Raw genomic sequence first — 6,944 nt, forward strand, 5'->3', positions numbered from 1 at the left:
ATTGGTGCTTTATATTACTTTAAGGAACAAATGGTTCAAAGTGCCTCATCATTACATTACTTTGTATAGTATGGGCCACTGTCACGATGCATCAGTATTGCCGATGCAACAGTGCCCTCCTGTGGTGGGAGAAGGCCACTGCTGTATTTTACACATCGGCCTATTAGGGCCCCAAACATGATCTGAGCTACCTAATCCCCCCCCTCCCCCCTATTGTACACCTGTTATTTATATGCATATTGATTATAGGGGCTGTAATTGCAACTGTAACATTTTAGCACTAAGTATTTAAGAATGTATGTCTAATTTAGACTTGGAGTACTCTGAGATGTAATGTCTTTAAAGGTATATTCAGTGATTTCACTTAATTCAAATATCACTTATTTTTTTGTTTTGTTGTGATAATCCTCCCTACTATAGAGTGTGCTGGCCATATAAGGAGTTCCTCCCTGTCCCCAGTTAACCCCTGGGGGTCAAAAAACCTTAGGTTTCGTTTTTGACTCTCTATCCTGATTGGACGAAAGGCTGGGTCCCACAGCCAAAAACGAAACCTAAGGTTTTTTGAGTGAAATCACTGAATATACCTTTAAAGCCAGGCCACTCAGGATTTGTTCAAATATAACAATTAAGGCGATCTGCTTCATAGCGACTCGCTATAGACTAGAGGATCAGAAAGTCCTCCGTCAAGATCTAATTCAAAACGTTAATGTGAAGTGATATCACAAAAAGAGCCTTAATTGTACTGTCGTATTCCATCCAATAGCACTGTAGCTGTGCACATTTTCTCAAGGAGCGGTTTATAAACTAAACCTGAAATCCATGGGTATTATTTTTGTCGCCGCAGCACGGAGTGAGAAGTGGTGACTGGTACCCTGTGTTTGCTCAGAGACGTGAAGAGTGTCTTAGCCCATTCTGAACGGGCACCCATTTTGGTGTCGGCATCACGTCATGCTTTAGCTATTTAAAAATAGCAGATCTACAAGCTCATATCGCGCCACCGAGTGGCGCGATACGAGCTTGTAGGTCTGCTATTTTTGAAAAATCGAAGAGCGACTGAAATTTTTTAGAATCTGATCTCAGGTCAGAATGGGTTCATCAGACCCAGTGTGTTGTCCAGTGGAAAACCTCATATGAATCTGATCTCAGGTCAGAATGGGCTAGGGGCTGAAATCCCGTAAGAAGAGGGCACTTTTGGACAAAAAATAGCAGATCTACAAGCTCACAACGTGTCGCGCTACGACGCGTTGTGAGCTTGTAGATCAGATATTTTTGGGGGGGCGCAACCCAGCACTCTTTAGCTAGTGGAGATGCTGGTGTACGACATGGATTTCTAAGCAAATTTGTTCAACGCAAAATGCTGTGTTCAAGTTCAGGAGACTTCGGAGAAAAAGCAATTCTCCTGAATGCTGCCTTCCGGGCATGGAAAGGAAAGGAGTGGCATTTTGCATTTCTTTCACCATGTAGTAAACGCTGCATTCGTGGTCTGGAGAGGGCAGCTGTTTTACAGACGGGTAAAAGGGCAGTTGTTTTACAGACGGGTAAAAGGGCAGCTGTTTTACAGACGGGTAAAAGGGCAGTTGTTTTACAGACGGGTAAAAGGGCAGCTGTTTTACAGACGGGTAAAAGGGCAGCTGTTTTACAGACGGGTAAAAGGGCAGTTGTTTTACAGACGGGTAAAAGGGCAGTTGTTTTACAGACGGGTAAAAGGGGAGTTGTTTTACAGACGGGTAAAAGGGCAGTTGTTTTACAGACGGGGTAAAAGGGCAGCTGTTTTACAGACGGGTAAAAGGGCAGTTGTTTTACAGACGGGTAAAAGGGCAGCTGTTTTACAGACGGGTAAAAGGGCAGCTGTTTTACAGACGGGTAAAAGGGCAGTTGTTTTACAGACGGGTAAAAGGGCAGTTGTGTTGGCTCGTAGCTTGTAGGTCTGCTATTTTTGAAAAAGAAAAAAAAAACGACTGACATTTTTAGAATCTGATCTCAGGTCAGAATGGGTTAATCAGACCAGTGTGTGTCCAGTGGAAACCTCGTGTGAATCTGATCTCAGGTCAGAATGGGATAATACCAATGACCAGAGTCTGGAAGCACTCTTTGAGACCACCAAAGTATAGACTTACTTAATGACCACTGTCACAGACAGCTTGTGGAAATGTGAAACTGTCACTGATGGCAATGTTCTCGGATACTTGAATTAACTTGTGACCCGAGTGATACTCTGGAGGGAAATATCAAAGTACTGTAAAATGATTACACCGTTTATTATTATTATTATTAGTTTACTCTTGTTGATCTATCATATGTACTGTAACAGCCACTCTAAAAAATGATTTGGGAATAATTGAGGATAGCTTAGCCTTATATTAGACCAACAGGGTGCAAAGATCATCCACTATGAACTGTGGGATATGTACTTCTTAATGTATGTACAGTTGTTTTATGTCAGCGATTATTTCTATATACACTGCATTCCTACAATGCCATGTAATACCTTGATATGCAGAATGTTTAATTTAATGCTGCTCAATATCTTTTTTTAATGATACTTCTTGCACTGCTAGATTCTTAGTTATGACTGTTGAGTGAAATGGTTTCTTCCAACAGCTGTAGCTTCTGCTTCCTAGTCAGTTTATGGGTCAAACAACTGGTTCTCTTCTCTTTACATTCACAAGCTCTGTAATAAAATAAGTGCAAAAATGTTTAATAATTTTTAACTATTTGTTCAACATAGAAAATGTAAGCCTATATATAAAAACCTTTACAGAATACCATTCTGGATGCAACATCGCATGCTGTTTATCTCTAATTAGATAAAATAATGATATGCAAGGATTTTATATCATAAGAGATATAATTTAAAAAAAAAGGATCTATCTTATGAGTCGCTTAATCCATTCTGACCGGGCACCCATTTTGGTGTCGGCATCACGTTATGCTTTAGCTATTTAAAAATAGCAGATCTACAAGCTAGGTCTGCTATTTTTGAAAAATCGAAGAACGACTGACATTTTTTTAGAATCTGATCTCAGGTCAGAATGGGTTCATCAGACCAGTGTGTGTCTGGTGGAAACCTCGTGTGAATCTGATCTCAGGTCAGAATGGGTTCATCAGACCAGTGTGTGTCCGGCGGAAACCTCGTATGAATCTGATCTCAGGTCAGAATGTGTTAATCGTCAATTTGCTGATAGGTCAAATTAGTGGTCTATAGATTAGGTTATACAGGATATTCATGAGTCTATTGCACACTCAATCTGTCAAAGTACATGATCGTCTATCAATACTTTATGGTTAATGTCAGCTGCAATGAAACCCAATGGGTCGCTGGGCTGTCAATCAGCCTGTGTTGGACCCATTAACATTGGCCGATTTATCATCTGTTGTAGCCATTAGACTCTGTAAAGATTACAGCAGCTCTTTCCCACATTCATGAACACAAAACAGGTCAATGTTTTCCGTATTTTTGAGGGGCGTGCTAGACCTTCCTACGTCTTAACCCATTTAGACTAAATCCTGACAGTTTTCAGATAAAAACCAAAGTCAGTCGTGAATCGTGATCAAACATTTTCATGTCAAGGACCCCCAAAAATTATATGTACATGGCCTCCATCTCAAAATATGTTGTTCCAGGGACCCCCAAGAAGCAAAGATGAGTTATAATGGTCGCGCTCTCTCTCTCTCTCTATATATATATATATATATATATATGCGCCACATTTTCACGATTTTTCAAAAATAGCAGATCTACAAGCTCGTAGCGTGGCACTCAGCTTGTAGATCTGCTATTTTTCAATAGCTAAAGTTAAAGTATAACATAATGCTTAAAACACCAAAAAGGGTTCCCGCCCCGAATGGGTTTAAAGTTTAAACAAACATTAAATTCCCATTGACAATGAATGTAGAATTTCACGTCATAGTGTCTGCGCAAATAGGCGATAGTGTCTATTTTACGTCATGATGATGTACGATAAAAAGGGCGCATGCGATTTATTTTCAAGTCAACCACTTAAACCCAATAATATACTAAATTCATTCTACAAGCTCAGAGCGCGCAGCCTATAAACGGACGGTGTTGTGAGCTTGTAGATTTTGGCTATTAATATGAAATGGCCAGATTATGGATGCTGTGGTTACAGTACACCTGCAGCAGACTGTGTGTGTGTGTGTGTGTGTGTGTGTGTGTGTGTGTGTGTGTGTGTGTGTGTGTGTGTGTGTGTGTGTGTGTGTGTGTGTGTGTGTGTGTGTGTGTGTGAGAGAGAGAGAGAGAGAGACTTGCTAGCTGGCTGCAAAATGCTGGATCTTCTCAAATCAATTACTCGGCTATAGCTGGGATTTATTCATTCATGTGTTGCTGCGTGTCCCAATCCTCAGACCTGATGACCATGCCAGAAACTGCACTCCGTGGTCCCGCTATATCACTTCTGAATGTCAATAATGTGTATGTTTACAGTTGAGACGCTACATATGTGGACATTACTCACTGCAGCCCGGTAGAAGGTATAGAAGGTTATTGGCTGTTCATGCAATATGGGGCCAATAAGGCAATTTATGAGGTGCTTGGCTTGCACTTGGAGGCAAGAAGAATAAGCATTGGTGAGATATCAATGTAGGCATTTCAATCATTATAAGATTTATGTATACAAGAAAACATAAAACATACCATCCAAAGATGTATGAAATAGCACTCACCAACGGTTAAAACAACAAAACAATTTATTTGGGCCAAAATTAATTGCTGAAACTATAACTGTCTCTGGCTTTTCCCCCCCAGCAGCAGAACTTAATTCTGAGAAGGAACATCCAGGTCCTCCATTGCAAATGTATACTTTACTTTGTCTAGTCAACGAATGTTGAATTCCTCAGCTCGTTTCTCAACACTTGGTTCCATGCATTAACCCATTCTGACCTGAGATCAGATTCATACGAGGTTTCCGCCGGACACACACTGGTCTGATGAACCCATTCTGACCTGAGATCAGATTCTAGAAATGACAGTCGCTCTTCGATTTTTCAAAAATAGCAGACCTACAAGCTCGTATCGCGCCACTCGGTGGCGCGATATGAGCTTGTAGATCTGCTATTTTTAAATAGCTAAAGCATAACATGATGCTGACACCAAAATGGGTGCCCGTTCAGAATGGGTTTTAAATAAACCACTCCAATCTCCCTCTGCTGCCTGAGGATTTCCTCCAGGCCTGTGACCGAGAGAGAATCAGCTACCTGGTCCATCTGTTTTCCATTCTCATTGCTCTGCCATTTCTCCTTCCTCTACCTACCACTGCCACAAATTCTTTCTGAAGGACATTTTATTATTTGCATTCCAACAGAAAGCTGGCATTAGGAACACCTCGCCCACTAGCGCTCAACGTCATTCAGCTGGTGTCTGTGGGCATTTAATAATGTCTAACATGCTCCACAGTCACTGACGTAGGCCTATATAAACCAAAATATTTCTACCTTTACTCAGGGTAGATTCACTGAGCACAAATACTTTTCCTCAGCAAAGCCCTGCTTAACACTCAAACAGTTACTGCCTAGTGTAACCACTAAGCAAAGCCACTGGGTCACACAATTATACTGCGAGAATTGTGTGCAGTCATCAACTGCAAGAACCTGTTGTTATAGCCTATAATAAGCTAGTTGTGCATTGGTTATGCTTTTACCCAACTTCAAATTAATTAATATTTGGGCTACATGTAATGCTAATCCAATGACAAAGTGATGTGGCTAACATTATACAATGCTCTATTTCAGCATTTTATGTCCTGATTTTGAATAGTGTGGAGCTCACACCCTATATAACACCAGCCCACTCCCTGAAGCCACCTCACCCCTGCCCATTTTGACAGGCTGGAAATTTGGAATGGCTTAGGGTTGACGACAGTACAGCATCTTGCAATGGGTCTGGTCCACAAGACTCGCTACACCACCAAGATACCCATGAACCTGTCTAAATACTTCACTAAGATACCCATGAACCTGTCTAAATACTTCACTAAGATACCCATGTACCTGTCTAAATACTTCACTAAGATACCCATGAACCTGTCTAAATACTTCACTAAGATACCCATGTACCTGTCTAAATACTTGCTTAATGTCAACAAAGTCCACACCCACAACACCAGAGGGAGCTCAACAAACCATGTGCAACCCAGAGTTGGCACAAACAAGGGACTAAATTAATTTTTCTCCTATGCCACCAAAATGCGGAACGCCCTACCAACAGTCATTAAGACATGCAAATCCCTTGACAAAGGGCACCTACGGATGGCTGCAATTCAGCCCTATTTCCCCTTTTTACCTCCTCTATGATGATTTCCTGTTTTTGGCTATATAGAAGTGTGCAGTTTCATCTAGGACCGGTTATGTTTTTTAACTACAATTTTGTACAATTTGTCATTGTATCTTTAAAGTAGTCATCTGTTGTTTTAGTGCAAAGTTAGAACTAATTCCAGTGTCTCTGCCAGAGAGGCCCGCCTCTGTAAACCTGAAAACCTAAATGAGCTAGTAGCCCAGATTTGTTTGGTCAAAAGAGTCAGGAAGTGCCTAGTTCATCTACTGGAGAGGAGGGATCAGATCTGAAGTATATAACACCTTGTAGTTCTTGTGAATGGGCCTGTTCGAACGAGTCTTCATTTGGCTCCCACTAGGCTGGTTGGAACAGACGAACGGCATGTACCTTTGAGACATGCTTGCTTTGTAGCGATTGAATCTCTTGTGTTTTACCAAATAAACGCTGAGATCTGGAGAAACCTTTGTCCTGCCTTTCTTCTTCACTCCTCATGCGGACGACACACACATCGGTGATTTTATACAACACAACCAAAAAAGGAAGGTCTCATCTTCCCTTTGAAGGTGAAACTTCCTGTTCATGTTGTAAATTAAGACAAAAAGGAAGCTTTCAGTCATTACAGCCGTGTGAGGATTCTGAGTGATCACTGCAAAGC

This window comes from Protomyctophum parallelum (assembly GCF_964188405.1).
Source record: "Protomyctophum parallelum genome assembly, chromosome: 22".
NCBI classification, from domain to species: domain Eukaryota; kingdom Metazoa; phylum Chordata; class Actinopteri; order Myctophiformes; family Myctophidae; genus Protomyctophum; species Protomyctophum parallelum.